The 14,814-nt window shown below is 38.6% G+C and overlaps 1 protein-coding gene across 1 annotated transcript in view; it reads left to right on the forward strand.

Moving 5' to 3' along the window:
• ENTPD1 (ectonucleoside triphosphate diphosphohydrolase 1) overlaps window positions 1–14,814 on the forward strand; it is a 107,519-nt gene that overhangs the window by 36,341 nt on the left and 56,364 nt on the right. The gene's annotated exons all lie outside the window — the stretch shown is intronic.

Here is a 14,814-nt window from a genome sequence, read left to right on the forward strand (position 1 = left end):
TACATTCAGGGGTAAACCAATTAGGTTAACGACTGATTTCTCATCACAGACTTTGAAAGCGAGAAGATCCTGGAACAATGTATTTCAAACGCTGAAAAATAATGGATTCCAACCAAGAATACTGTATCCAGCAAAATTAAGCTTCAGATTTGACAATGAAATTAAAATCTTTCACGATAAACAAAAGCTAAAAGAATTCGCAGCAAGAAAACCAGCACTGCAAAGCATTTTGAGCAAAATACTACAAGAAGAGGAATTGAAAAATAGTGCCTAAAACTAAGAGAAGGAGGTATCTCAGTAAAGGGGGAGGAAAATAACCAAAAAGTAAAACCAGCCAAACTAAAATAAATAAATAAAGAAGCATGACTGGAAGTACAAATCATATCTCAATTGTAACCTTAAATGTTAATGGCCTAAACTCACCAATCAAGAGACATAGGCTAGTAACCTAGATCAAAAAAACAAATCCAACAATATGCTGCCTTCAAGAGACTCATATGATAGGAAAAGACATACACAGGCTGAAGGTAAAAGGTTGGGAAAAATCATACCACTCACATGGCCCTCGGAAGCAAGCAGGAGTGGCCATACTCATATCGAATAAAATCAACTTTAAACCTAAGTTAATCAAGAAGGATAAAGAAGGACACTATATACTGTTAAAAGGAACCATCCACCAACAAGACATAACAATTATCAATTTGTATGCACCAAACAATGGTGCTGCAACATTCATAAAACAAACTCTCCTCAAGTTCAAGAGTCAAATAGACCACAACACAATAATTATGGGTGACCTCAACACACCGCTCTCGCCATTAGACAGATCCTCTAGACAAAAACTGAATAAAGAAACTATAGAACTCAACATCACAATCAATAACCTAGACTTAACTGACATATATAGAATATATCAACCATCATCAAGTGGATACATGTTCTTCTCAGCAGCACATGGATCCTACTCAAAGATAGACCATATATTATGCCATAGGGCAACTCTTAGTAAGTATAAAGGCGTGGAGATAATACCATGCACCATATCTGATCACAATGGAATGAAATTGGAAATCAATGATAAAAGAAGGAAGGAAAAATCCTACATCACATGGAAAATGAACAATATGTTACTGAATGATCAATGGGTTACAGAAGACATAAAGGAGGAGATGAAAAAATTCTTAGAGACAAATGATAATACAGACACAACATACCGGAATCTATGGGACACAATGAAAGCAGTTTTATGAGGGAAATTCATTTCTTGGAGTTCTTTCCTCAAAAAAAGAAAAAACCAACAAATAAATTAACTCACACTACACCCCAAAAACCTAGAAAAGGAAGAGCAAAACAACAGCAAATGTAGTAGAAGACAAGAAATAATTAAAATTAGAGCAGAAATCAACGAAATTGAAACAAAAAAAAAACCATTGAAAAAATTGATAAAACTAAAAGTTGGTTCTTTGAAAAAATAAATAAGATAGGCCCTTAGCCATGCTAACGAAGAGAAGAAGAGAGAGAACTCAAATTACCAACACACGGGATGAAAAAGGCAATATCACAACAGACACTACAGAAATACAGAAGATAATTAGAAAGTATTTTGAAACCCTATATTCCAATAAAATAGAAGATAGTGAAGATATCGATAAATTTCTTAAGGCATATGATCTGCCCAGATTGAGAAAGGAAGACACACACAATTCAAACAGACCAATAACAAAGGAAGAAATAGAAGAAGCCATCAAAAGACTACCAACCAAGAAAAGCCCTGGACCGGATGGGTATACAGTGGAGTTCTACAAAACCTTCAAAGAAGAATTAATACCAATACTTTTCAGGCTATTTCAAGAAATAGAAAAAGAAGGAACTCTTCTAAATTCATTCTATGAGGCCAACATCACTCTGATCCCAAAACCAGACAAAGACACTTCAAAGAAAGAAAACTACAGACCAATATCTCTAATGAACTTGGATGCAAAAATTCTCAATAAAATTCTGGCGAATCGAATACAAAAACATATCAAAAAACTTGTGCACCATGATCAAGTAGGATTCATCCCTGGGATGCAAGGCTGGTTCAATATACGGAAATCAATAAATGCTATTCACCACATCAATAGACTTAAAGACAAGAACCATATGATCATCTCAATAGATGCAGAAAAAGCATTTGACAAAGTATAGCATCCCTTTATGTTCAAAACACTAGAAAAACTAGGGATAACAGGAACTTACCTCAACATTGTAAAAGCTATATATGCTATACCTCAGGCTAGCATCATCCTAAACAGAGAAAAACTGAAGGCATTCCCTCTAAAATCTGGAACAGGATAGGGATGCCCTCTATCACCACTTCTATTCAATTTAGTTCTCGAAGTACTAGCCAGAGCAATTAGACAGACAAAAGAAATTAAAGGCATAAAACTAGGAAAAGAAGAAATTAAATTATCGCTATTTGCGGATGACATGATAATATACTTAACAGACCCAAAAGGGTCTACAAAGAAGCTGCTAGAGTTAATAAATGAATTCAGCAAAGTGGCAGGTTATAAAATCAACACGCATAAATCAAAGGCATTCCTGTATATCAGCAACAAAACCTCTGAAATGGAAATAAGGAAAACCACTCCATTCACAATATCCTCAAAGAAAATAAGAATCAACCTAACAAAAGAGGTGAAAGATTTATACAATGAAAACTACAGAACCCTAAAGAGAGAGATAGAAGAAGATCTCAGAAGATGGAAAAATGTACCCTGTTCATGGATAGGCAGAACTAACATCATCAAAATGGCGATATTACCCAAAGTTCTCTACAGGTTTAATGCGATGCCAATCAAAATCCCAACGGCATTTCTTGTAGAAATAGATAAAGCAATCATGAAATTCATATGGAAAAACAAAAGACCCAGAATAGCAAAAACAATTCTAAGCAGGAAGTGTGAATCTGGAGGTATAGCAATACCAGAGTTCAAACTGTACTACAAAGCAATAGTAACAAAAACAGCATGGTACTGGTACCAAAACAGGCAGGTGGACCAATGGTACAGAATAGAGGACACAGAGACTAATCCACAAAGTTACAACTATCTTATATTTGATAAAGGGGCTAAAAACATGTAATGGAGGAAGGATAGCATCTTCAACAAATGGTGCTGGGAAAATTGGAAATCCATATGCAACAAAATGAAATTGAATCCCTTTCTCTCGCCATCCACAAAAGTTAACTCAAAATGGATCAAGGAGCTAGATATCAAATCAGAGACGCTGCGTCTGATAGAAGAAAAAGTTGGCTCCAATCTACATATTGTGGGGTCGGGCTCCAAATTCCTTAATAGCCCAAGAATTAATAACAAGAATAAACAAATGGGACTTACTTAAACTAAAAAGTTTTTTCTCAGCAAGAGAAACAATAAAAGAGGTAAATAGAGAGCCTACATCCTGGGAACAAATTTTTACCCCTCACACCTCAGATAGAGCCCTAATATCCAGAATGTACAAAGAACTCAAAAAATTAAACAATAAGATAACAAATAACCCAATCAACAAATGGGCCAAGGACCTGAACAGACACTTCTCAGAGGAGGACATACAATCAATCAACAAGTACATGAAAAAATGCTCACCATCTCTAGCAATCAGAGAAATGCAAATCAAAACCACCCTATGATACCATCTCACTCCAGTAAGATTGGCAGCCATTATGAAGTCAAACAACAATAAGTGTTGGCGGGGATGTGGGGAAAAGGGTACACTTGTACACTGCTGGTGGGACTGCAAAATGGTGAGGCCAATTTGGAAAGCAGTATGGAGATTCCTGGGAAAGCTGGGAATGGATCCACCATTTGACCCAGCTATCGCCCTTCTCGGACTATTCCCTGAGGACCTTAAAAGAGCGCACTATAGGGATACGGCCACATCAATGATTATAGCGGCTCAATTCACAATAGCTAGACTGTGGAACCAACCTAGATGCCCTTCAATAGATGAATGGATAAAAAAAAATGTGGCATCTATACACAATGGAGTATTATGCAGCACTAAGAAATGACAAAATCATAGAATTTGCAGGGAAATGGATGGCATTAGAGCAGATTATGCTAAGTGAAGCTAGCCAAGCCCTAAAAAACAAATGCCAAATGTCTTCTTCGATATAAAGAGAGCAACTAAGAACAGAACAGGAAGGAAGAGCATGAGGAAAAGACTAACAGTAAACAAAGACGAATGGGGGGAGAGAAAGGGAGAGAGAAGGGAAAGCATATGGAAATGGTAGGAGACCTTCAGTGATACACAAAATTATAAGAGGTTATGAGGGGCAAGGGGGAGGGGGAAAAAAGGGGAGAGAATTGAACAACAGCAGAGGAGGTAGAGAGGGAAGATGGGAGGGGAGGGGAGGGGAGGGGGGATAGTAGGGGATAGGAAAGGTAGCAGAATACAACAGTCACTAATATGCCATTATGTAATAATGTGAGTATGTAACAGATGTGATTCTGCAATCTGTATTTGGGGTAAAAATGGGAGTTCAAAACCCAATTGAGTCTAATGTATGAAAGATGATATATCATGAGCTCTGTAATGTTTTGAACAATCAATAAAAAAAAGATAAGAGCTTCCAAACAATGACAGATGTCTGGCCACTGGCTTGGATAGACTACATTTTACACCACATTGAAATGTACTGTGTCCCACCAATGGATAATTTTACTGCAGAGGTTAAAACCCATCTTTTGAGAATTCTGAAGAAGCAGATTTGCTGCTTGGAAGGAACTGAACTAGGTGAGGTTCACCACCTTGTCATATATTAGAATCACCTGGAGATGTGGAAAATGACCCAAACCTGGGCCCCACCCCTAGAGATTCTGATGCAGTTGCTCTGGGTAGGACTGGAGAAGTTCCCCGGGTGAATCTCCTGTGAAGTCAGTGCTGGAAACTGCTGGAGTGCGCAATTTCTAAGGATCCTGTCAATTTTGAAAAAAATAAGTACCATTCGTGGGCTATTTTCAGGGTCAGAATGGTGGAAAGCCTGATGATGACTGAGAAGTCAGTCACAAAACTGAGCTCTGGAGAAAAGAAAATTAAGAGAGAGACTTAAAGTAACAGCGCTTACCAGGAATGAATCCACCTTGGAGGAGAAGTGCCAGTATCATTGAGTAGTGTGTAGCAGTGAGGCTGAGCGGGAATGGTACAAGTTGGAGAGAGTGATTGAAGAAGATTCATTGTCTGATTGATAGCTAGTGTGACAAACTATTCTGGTTTTGCTGGGACTGAGAGGTTTGTTGGGATGTTAGATTGGTAGTGTTACCTTTAGGTTAGTCCTGGGTAAATTGGGATGGTTGGTCATCCTAAGATTGCCCCATAAGCTCTGATATGAGGGCAGCACAGGAAGCCTTTCTCTATCCTAGTGACTTCCCTTGCAGAGTAAAGATAGCTTATATATACATCTGACTGCATCACTTGGTTGTAAAGGGAATCAACAAAGGCTAAAATGCCATGTTCACTCTAGCTGTTTATTTCAATCATGGAGGCTTGCTTGCTTGCCCAGTGACCTGCCAGGATGCTTGTCTTGAGCTCTCTTTGGGATGCCTTAGAATTCCTAACTCCACTGCTCCCTCTTAACCCCAGGTGAAACCTCCTTAAGGGATTTTGAAGTTAGTTTCTTTGAAGAGCTTCTGACAACTCCTTTCCTGCTATTTCAGTCCCTCTCCCACCATTGTCTGAAACAATCCCCAAAATGATTTCACTAAGTCATCTGGCTTAAGGGATGGTAAGCAAGGGCTGCTTTAAAAAAGTAGACTAGCAATGACTGAGGGAGTTGCCCAATAAGGAATTGACTAGAGGTGTGTGGCCCTTACATTCCTCCACACTCTGTGTCTTCTAAAAGGAGAAGTATGGTGGGATATGTTGATTGTTTACAAAAGTAGTACAGAGAAAACCCCTTTGAAATCTTGAGGGAAAAGGTCCATGGTAGTGCTTTAAATATAAAGAAAGAATTGGGAAGTTTTCATTAACTGTACCCTTAAAAGGCCTTGCAACAATTGTGTTCCATATATCTATATCTATATCCACATATAAATATAGATATAATTAGCCATTAACAATGGGGAGGGGTAGCTATAATGCACTACAAATTTAAGCAGTTGTTTTGAAAGTATGGAACCTGGAACAGCAACAGTGCGTCATCTGGTCCCTTATTAGAAATGCAAGTTATCAGGCTGGGGTTGTGGCTCAGTGGTAGAGCACTTGCCTAGCATGTGGGAGGCACTGGGTTCTATTCTCAATAACACATATAAATAAAATAAAGGCCCACTGACAACTAAAAAAATATTTTAAAAAAATGAATGCAAGTTATCTGGCCTTACCTCAGACTTATAAAATCAGTAACTATGAGGTGTCCAGCAATATCTGTTTTCAATAATCCTCCCAGATGACTCTGATTCAGGTTTATGGTTGAGAACCTAATTAGAGAAACTGTCTGAAGGTGTTTCCCAGAGCTTGCCCTTTGATACAGAGCAGAATAGAAAACTGCTAGCAAAAGAAACATCAGTCCTGACCACTGAGTTATAGTGGGGTTAACATTTGCTTGGTAAGATATCATTCATGTGCCAGGAGAGAAAAACTAAGAGAAGAGTGAAATCAAATAGAATGAGAATAACAAAGCACTGCCCGGTCCATTTAATTCATGTCATTGCAAAATAAGCATGTCACTATAAAATGTCTGCAACTACCAATATACAACTAACATAAAAAGGAATTGTATGAAGTGAATGGACTTTTAAATATTTTATATTTTGTTTCACACTGAAGATGTGACCTGTTGGGAAAACATTATGTCCAGAGATAATGGATTTTTAGTGTCAAGATTGGATGCAGAGAACCAGCTAAGAGCCTGCTGAGAGAAAGAGGTAGTGGTTGAACTAAAGGCAGCAGAGTGATGGAAAAGGTGTCAAGGGTCTTTGGGAGGTAGAATCCCAGGACTTGGCACAAGGTCCTGGGAACATTTCCTGAATTGACAGAGTTGCTTGGATGTGAAGGGTGACTGTAAAGAAGGAATAGAGGATCTACTGCTCTTCTTGGTTTCAGTAACTGGATGGGGGGGGGTGGAGATGATCACTAGCTAAAATTGTTGAGCTATGGAAACTGATGAGGAACAGGTTTGTCAGGAATGGGAGAAGCATGGATTCTCTTTGGGCAGGATAAGTTTGAAAAGGCAAGCAGGTAGCTGAAAGGTCACTAATACCTATGCTTGGACTTAATAAAAGGACTTTCCCACATGTTGTCAGTAGCAGGCCATGGGACTGGACCGGGCAGGATAACTATAAGTACTTTTTTCATAAAACCTCATTATTTTCACATCAACTGACCAAAGTAAATCATGTTTTTAAATTTTCAGTATAAAACATGAAGATTTGGGAAGATTAAGTAGTTTACTCAAGTTACATAGGTAGTAAGAGGCAAGATGAGATTTCACTTTACATCATGATGTAGTTATAAATAAGGTGAGGCATTATTGCCTAATCATATTGCTTCTCCTTAATCAGAATGACTGATTCTCAGATACAATGTAGAGTTAACAATCCTAGCTAAGGAATGGCCAGTCAAGTGTGTGGTTCCTTCAATTATAAGCAAGCCATTTGAGTCTATTATTCTTGGTAATTCAGTGAAAAAAAATATCCCATGGAGTTTATGACTAAGCTCTGGGATCACTTTTGGGATTTACTGCCCAAATCTGTCCCCTTGCTTCCGACAAAATATGCAAACTGAAGTTAAGGTTGCCTGGCAGCTCACTAAAAATAGAACCATGGAATTGAGAAGTTAAAAACCATTTGAAATTGCCAAATAAATCCCCCACCCTTGGCGGAAAACATTGTGTACTAAAAACTCAAATCAATCTTATCATTTATTTATTCAACTGACATGTGGACCGCTGCTATAGGCTAGACCTTCTGCTGGGGGCTGGAGATGAAGGATTCTCAAGGTGCTATTATAGCACTGTGGGAGGGGTGCTCTGAGAGGAATGCAAAGGAGGGAATTAAGTTCATCATTAGAGAAGGGGTCAGGGCCTTCAGGAAGACTTCCTGGAAACAGAGACATACAATGTGATTATCTTGAACCTCAATTTCTTCATTACATACAGTTAGCTAAAGAAGAGAGGAAACAAGTGTTTTAAGCAGAAGATAGAAGCAGAAACATTTGCAAAGCACAAGGACATGAAAAACAAGCATTGGTTTAGAAATTAACACAATAAATGCACCTGATTCTGGATTCTGTGGCTGGCTAGCAGCATGGCCTTAAAATTATTGTTGAAGAGTTTGACTTTGATTTTCAGGGGCATGGGCAGCACTGGAGAACTTCACAGTGGTAGGGCTACATAATGAGGTTTGGGTTTTGGGGATGATCACACTAGCTTCAAAGTGAGGATGGATTGAAGAGGAAGAGCATAGAGGTGGAGAGCTCCTACAAAAGCTGTCGATTGAATCTAGGAAAGAAATAGGGAGAAGTGAAGTGGAGTTTAGAGAGATTTAGTGGGTAGAATAAAACAGAGTTTGGAGGAAGAAGGAGGGACTGAGGGAAATAGGAGGGTGGGAGATGGCCTTTACTGAACAATTATACAGAAAGATTAGTGTGGGGAGGAGTTAAATTTTTTTAAAAAATTTTTTTGTAATGTAGAGAGACAGCATGCCTTTATTTTATTTGTTTATTTTTATGTGGTGCCTCACACATGCAAGGCAAGTTCTCTGCCACTGAGCTATAGCCTCAGCCCGCAGAGTTAAATTTTTAACATGGTAAGTTTGGCTATAGAATATCAAAGCAGATATGTCCTATAGGTGACCGACATTGTTAATCTGGAGCTCAAGAGAAAGGTGTGGACTAGAAATACAGATCAGGGAATTATGTCTATAAATATGAGGGAGTTAGCCAGGCTTGGTGGCACACATCTGTAATCTTCCTTACCAGGGAGGCTGAGGCAGGAGGATCACAAGTTCAAGTTTAGCCTTGGCAACTTAGTGAGACTCTCAGCAACTTAGTGAGACCCTGTATCAAACAAAACAAAAACAAAAACAAACCAACAACCAAGGGCTGGGGCTCAGTGGTAAACAGCCCTTGGGTTCAATTCCCAGTGCCTCTCACCAAAGAAAAGAAAAGATTAGGGAGGTGTCATTATAGAGGTTTGGAGTTATCCTCACAGAAAGCGGGGAGTTGTCACTGTTCAGTTGGGAGTACACACACACATACACATACACACACACACACACTCACAGAGAGAGAGAGAGAGAGAGAGAGAGAATGAGAATCAGATGAAACAAGGTCCCAAGATGGAGTGCCAGGGAACATCCATAGTTAAAGGGTATGGAGCAAAAAAATGAGTTAGCAAAGTAGGGAACAGATAATTAGGAGGGTTACTAAAAGAGCCTCGTGTCATGGGAACCCACAATAGAGAGAGTTTAAGTAGTAGGAAATCCACAGGAAATGTAAATACTGAAATGTGTTCATTGGATTCAGCTCTAGGAGGGCACTGGTGGTATTTGTGAGAGCAACTTTAGGGGAACAGTGTGGCAGAAGCCAGATGCAGTGTGTCGGAGATTGAGTGGGCTCCAGGGAGGTGGAGTTAGGAATTACATAGTGTGAAGAGAAGCAAAAAAAAAAAAATCATGTTGGGGAAGTCAAATTATTAGAAGTGATGTGGCAGGGATCAGCTCCCTGGGGATACCAGAGGAGAGGTGGTGGTGAGACAGGAGAGTAAACCATATAAAGTACCATATAAAGCTCTAAGAGGATGTGGCCTTGTCCCACCCATCTTGAGAGGATACAGTGTGGCTCCAGTACTGTTTCTGATGACCAAGTATTGTCCTTGCTAGCTGTCCCATCCCTAAGGAGGGCTCTATTGGCATCATTTCCAAAGGTCAGTTCTGGTACAAAGACTTTCCCAGAAGGTGGAGTAAAATTTTCCTCTCAAACTCATATGTCCCTCAGGGTCTTTGGGTTTTCAGGAATTTCTATAAAGAATTCCAACCATTTTGGCCGCCATTTCCTTGTACCATAACATTTGCTTCCCTTGGTGTGGTATCTTGAACTTTTACTAAGGCAGAGACACTTTTCCCTGCCCTCAGAACATTATTGAATTCCAAAGGAAAGAAAGCATAAGGAATCATTCAGTGTTGGCCCTCCCCAAATTGGATTCCTTGTCTGGCTGCACCCTCTTGTCTCAGTAGGCCTGGGTAAACGGGCAAGTAGGCAGTGGGACTGGGAGCCACAGGAACAGATTGTGATGTCCATGTCATTCCTGTGGTCTCCACATTGCCTCTACATTCTATAGGAAGCCTTGGTTTTTAAAGGGACTGTCTATCACACCTCAGTGATAAAAAGTACGAGAATCCCACGAAATCTAAAGTGTGAAAGATGGCTGTACAAGACACAATACCCATGTGTTGGGCTGGGGTTGTGGCCCAGTGGTAGAGCACTTGCCTTGCATGCATGAGGCACCGGGTTTGATCCTCAGCACCACATAAAAATAAATAAAATAAAGTTATTGTGTCCATCTACAACTAAAAAAAATTAAAAACTACCCATTTATTAACCAGCTCTTTTTTTTACCTTGTAGAACAATTGATATGGCAAGATAGCATGGTGAATATGAAATAGAGTGAGGAGTTTGGTTATTTTAGAGGGGGCTTTCTTCATCACTGTGGAGAAAGAACTTTCAGTGAAAGTTCTTTACTTAAGCCCATAGACCGAGGCACTTTCTCCTTCAGGCCCTGTTAGAGATACACTGACAGAACTTTTTTTCTGATTTTGCCCCCCACATTTTTGGTGGCACATTTTAGTTATACGTGCATACAATGTAACAATATTATTTGCTTAATATAATTTCCCAGAACTTTCTCTTTCTCGTTCTTCCTCCCACCCTCTGGTCCCTTTTCTCTGTTTTACTGATATCCCTTTGATTTTTAAAAATTGTTTTAAAGTTTGTTCTAATTATTTATACATGATAGTAAAATCATTTTGACACATAGTACACAAATGGAGCACAACTTCTCATTCCTCTGGTTGTACATGGTGCAGAGTCACACCAATAGTGTAATCATACATGTATATAGGGTAATAATGTCTGTCTCATTCTACCATCCTTCCCATCCTTACAGCCCCATCCCTCCCCTCTCTCCTCTCTGCTCAATCCAAAGTTCCTTCATTTTCCCCCACCCCCCACCCCCATTATGGACCAGCATCTGCTTATCAGAGAAAACATTTGGCCTTTGGTTTGGGGGATTGGCTTATTTCACTTAGCATGATATTCTCTAGTTCCATCCATTTACCTGCAAATGCCATAATTTCTTTCTTCTTTAAGGTTGAGTAATATTCCATTGTGTATATTATCCATTCATCTGTTGAAGGACATCTAGGTTTAGATTATTCCATAGTTTAGCTATTGTGAATTGAGCTTCTAAAAACATTGATGTGGTTGTGTCACTGTAGTATGCTCATTTTAAGTCCTTGGGTATAAACCTAGGAATTGGGATAGCTGGGTTAAATGGTGGTTCCATTCCCAGTTTTCTGAGGAATCTCCATATTGCTTTCTAGGATGGTGGCACGACTTTGCAACATCACCAGCAATGTATGACAGTACCTTTTCCCCCATATCCTCACCAACACTTGACGGATTCTTTTCAATGTCTTTTTATTCCATGCATCTGATCCTTTCTTCATTCAGGGTACAGTATTGAAAAGGACACTACTTTCTTAATCACATATATTTTTTTGAAGGAATACTGAATCAGAAGACTGGATATGCTTTTTTAAAGTGTAAGCAATTTTTGTTGATTTTTTAATTTTTTTTTTTTTTTTTGGTGTCAGGAATTGAACCCAGGTGTGCTTAACCATTGAGTCACATCCCCAGTCCTTTTTATTTTTAGACAGGATCTTGCGAAGTTGCTTAGGGCCTCACTAAGTTACTGAGGCTGGCTTTGAACTTGCAATATTACTGCCTCAGCCTCAGGAGCTGCTGGGATTACAGGTGTGCGCCACCATACCCAGCTAGTGGAAATTTTTTGTAGGCAGGTACTTCTGTTATGTATTAGTCTTTGTAGTTTTGCTTTTGGAGGACACTCTTATCTGAATGTTAAGGGAATTTTCTCTCACCCCTTTGCCTTCTTCCTCATCAAATAAGTACAGAAAAAAAATTAGGTGATTTTTATATTGTCTCTCTAAATTATCAGTCAAATCTGTGACATTCTTGACTGGAAGTAGATACAAACCAATTTAATTTGAGTTTCACATACACTCTGAGTGTTTTGGAGAGAGTCAGCTGCTTAAGTATCAGGTGATCTGTGATGAAGTTACCTTAGACATTTAGAAGCTTGACTGTATCTTATCTAGAAGACCATTCTCTCTTACACTGATATAACACCAGAGGAGCTAGGGGGAGGTAGCAAGTTTCTCTCAAAATAAAGCTTTGTATCCATCCAAAGCTAGGTCAAGGAAGACCTGATAATTCTGCCCAAATAGTACAGGTGAGATGACATTGATCTGAATAGAATGACTAAATAAGGCCTAGAGGTGGTTGCTTGAATTAATCAGATTGGAATGTGGCTGACAGGGTGCTAGAATGGGCAGTCAGCATACCACCATTGCACAGCTGGAAACCCACTATAAAATTTTCTTCTTCAAGTCAAAGTCTTTTAATTTTCACAAATTTCTCTTAGGAATATAAATTACTTGGTGTGGTGGTGCATGCCTGTAATCCCAGTGGCTTGAGAGGCTGAGGCAGGAGGATTTTAAATTCAAAGACTGCCTCAGCAATTTAGCAAGGCCCTCAGCAACTTACTGAAACCCTGTCTCAACATTTAAAAATAAAAATAAAAAGGACTGGGGATGTAGCTTATTGGTAATGTGCCCCTTGGTTTATTCCTGAGTACAAAAATGAAAAAACAAAAAAAGAAAAAGAAAAAAGAATTTCAAATTGCTTGAGGAATTAAGGAAGAAAGGGAGGGAAGGGGAAAGGAAGAGAAGGGAAAAAAAGAATGGAGAGATGGAGGTGAGGAAAGTCACAGTATTATTCTTTGCAGAAGGGAGTTGACATGTAGGCTTGAGACTGCTGTCCTTGAAAGGGACCTGCTAACACAGTTGGTCCTTAGCTGGTGTCTGGGAACTTGGATTTAGAGAGTTCCTCCCATTCTCAGAACTGATGGAGATGGCTTGCTGTGCCTCGATTTTCAAGCAGTGTGATTTGTGCTGGGCATCTGCTTTCCTTCTAGGAGTCTGACATATTGGTGTGTACAGCCTCCAGTGAAAGCCTTAGACACTGGGCCTTTGGCAAGCTTCCTTGGTAGACAGTTTACACATGTCACAACATTGCTGGGGAAATTAAACATGTCCTGTGTGTGACTCCATGGGGAAGTTACCCTTGGAAGTTTGTTCCTAGTTTCCCCAGTCTTGGTCCAATGTATCTTTTCTCTGTTGATTTTGGCTTCATATCTTTTCATTGTAATAAATCATAGCCATTTAGTATGATGATATGTTGATTTCTGTAAGTTCTAGCCAATCATGAAATCTGCAGTGATTTTGGGAACCTCTGATACACATTCCCACAGCAGAACCCCAGGCCCGTTCCTCAAAAGTTACTACAGCTACTACTGTTTGTGTGTACACACACACACACACACACACACAGACACACACACACACACATACACACACACACACACACATATAGTTAGCCAGAAAACATAGTAGTCTCAACTTCTTTGATGTCTGTCCTCAGCAGGAGGAAGTAGAGATGCAGAAAATCAGGAAGTTGATTTTAATTTCAAAGTAGTTCTGTTTCATTTTTAGAAATATTTAAGTACAGGTTTTTATATGGATGTTTGTAAATATTGAAGCATGGGATTGCCTGGTTATATCATAATTATATATAGTTATCCCTCAGTATCCTTCAGAAATTGGTTCCAGGATACCCTGCAGATATCAAAATCTATTGATAGTATAAAATGGCATTGTATTTGCATATAATCTGTGCACATCCTCTCATAAACTTTACATCACCTCTAGAATACTTATAATACCTAATCCAATGTAAATGTTATGTAATTAATTGTGATACTGTTTTTTAAGGGATAATGATAAGGAAAAAAAGTTTGTATAAATTTAGAATAGATGTAATATTTTCCCCATTTTTCTCTTTTTCTGTTTTAGTATCCCAAATGTTTTTGATCTGCAGTTGGTTAAAACTGGAGATGCAAAGCTCACATATGGAGGACCAACAATTTTTAATTTCATAATAAGCTGCCAAACAGTTTTGCTGAGTGGCTGTGCCATTTTTTTTGTATTCCCATACAATACATAAGAGTTCAGTTTGACTCACATCCTGATAAAAAATTGATATTATTCACATTTTATTCAAATTTGGCCATTTTAATAAGTGTGTAATAAATATTTTTATCATTTTTTAAAAAAATTGCTATTCTAATAAAAGGTATCTCATTATTTTTTCATTTACATTTATTTAAGGGTAATTATAATGCATTTGATATGTTGAGAATATTTCTTTTCTTTGAATTGTCTATTCATATTATTTACTAATTTTTCTATGGTTTGGTTGATGATTTTCTTAATGACTTTAAATGACTTATATATTAGGGAAACCAAATGTTTTATAGTTGTTGAAAACATTTTTTTCTATCACTTTTGTTTATAGTATTTTTTCTGCATGAATCTTTTCATGTGGTTTCTGAATTTTGTGTCTCATGAGAATAAAAACGAGGAAATAGAAATAAAAGAATTTATGCAGACAAGATATAGAAGACAAGGGACTTCAAG

Source organism: Spermophilus citellus, assembly GCF_964194105.1.
Source record: "Spermophilus citellus genome assembly, chromosome: 15".
NCBI lineage: Eukaryota > Metazoa > Chordata > Mammalia > Rodentia > Sciuridae > Spermophilus > Spermophilus citellus.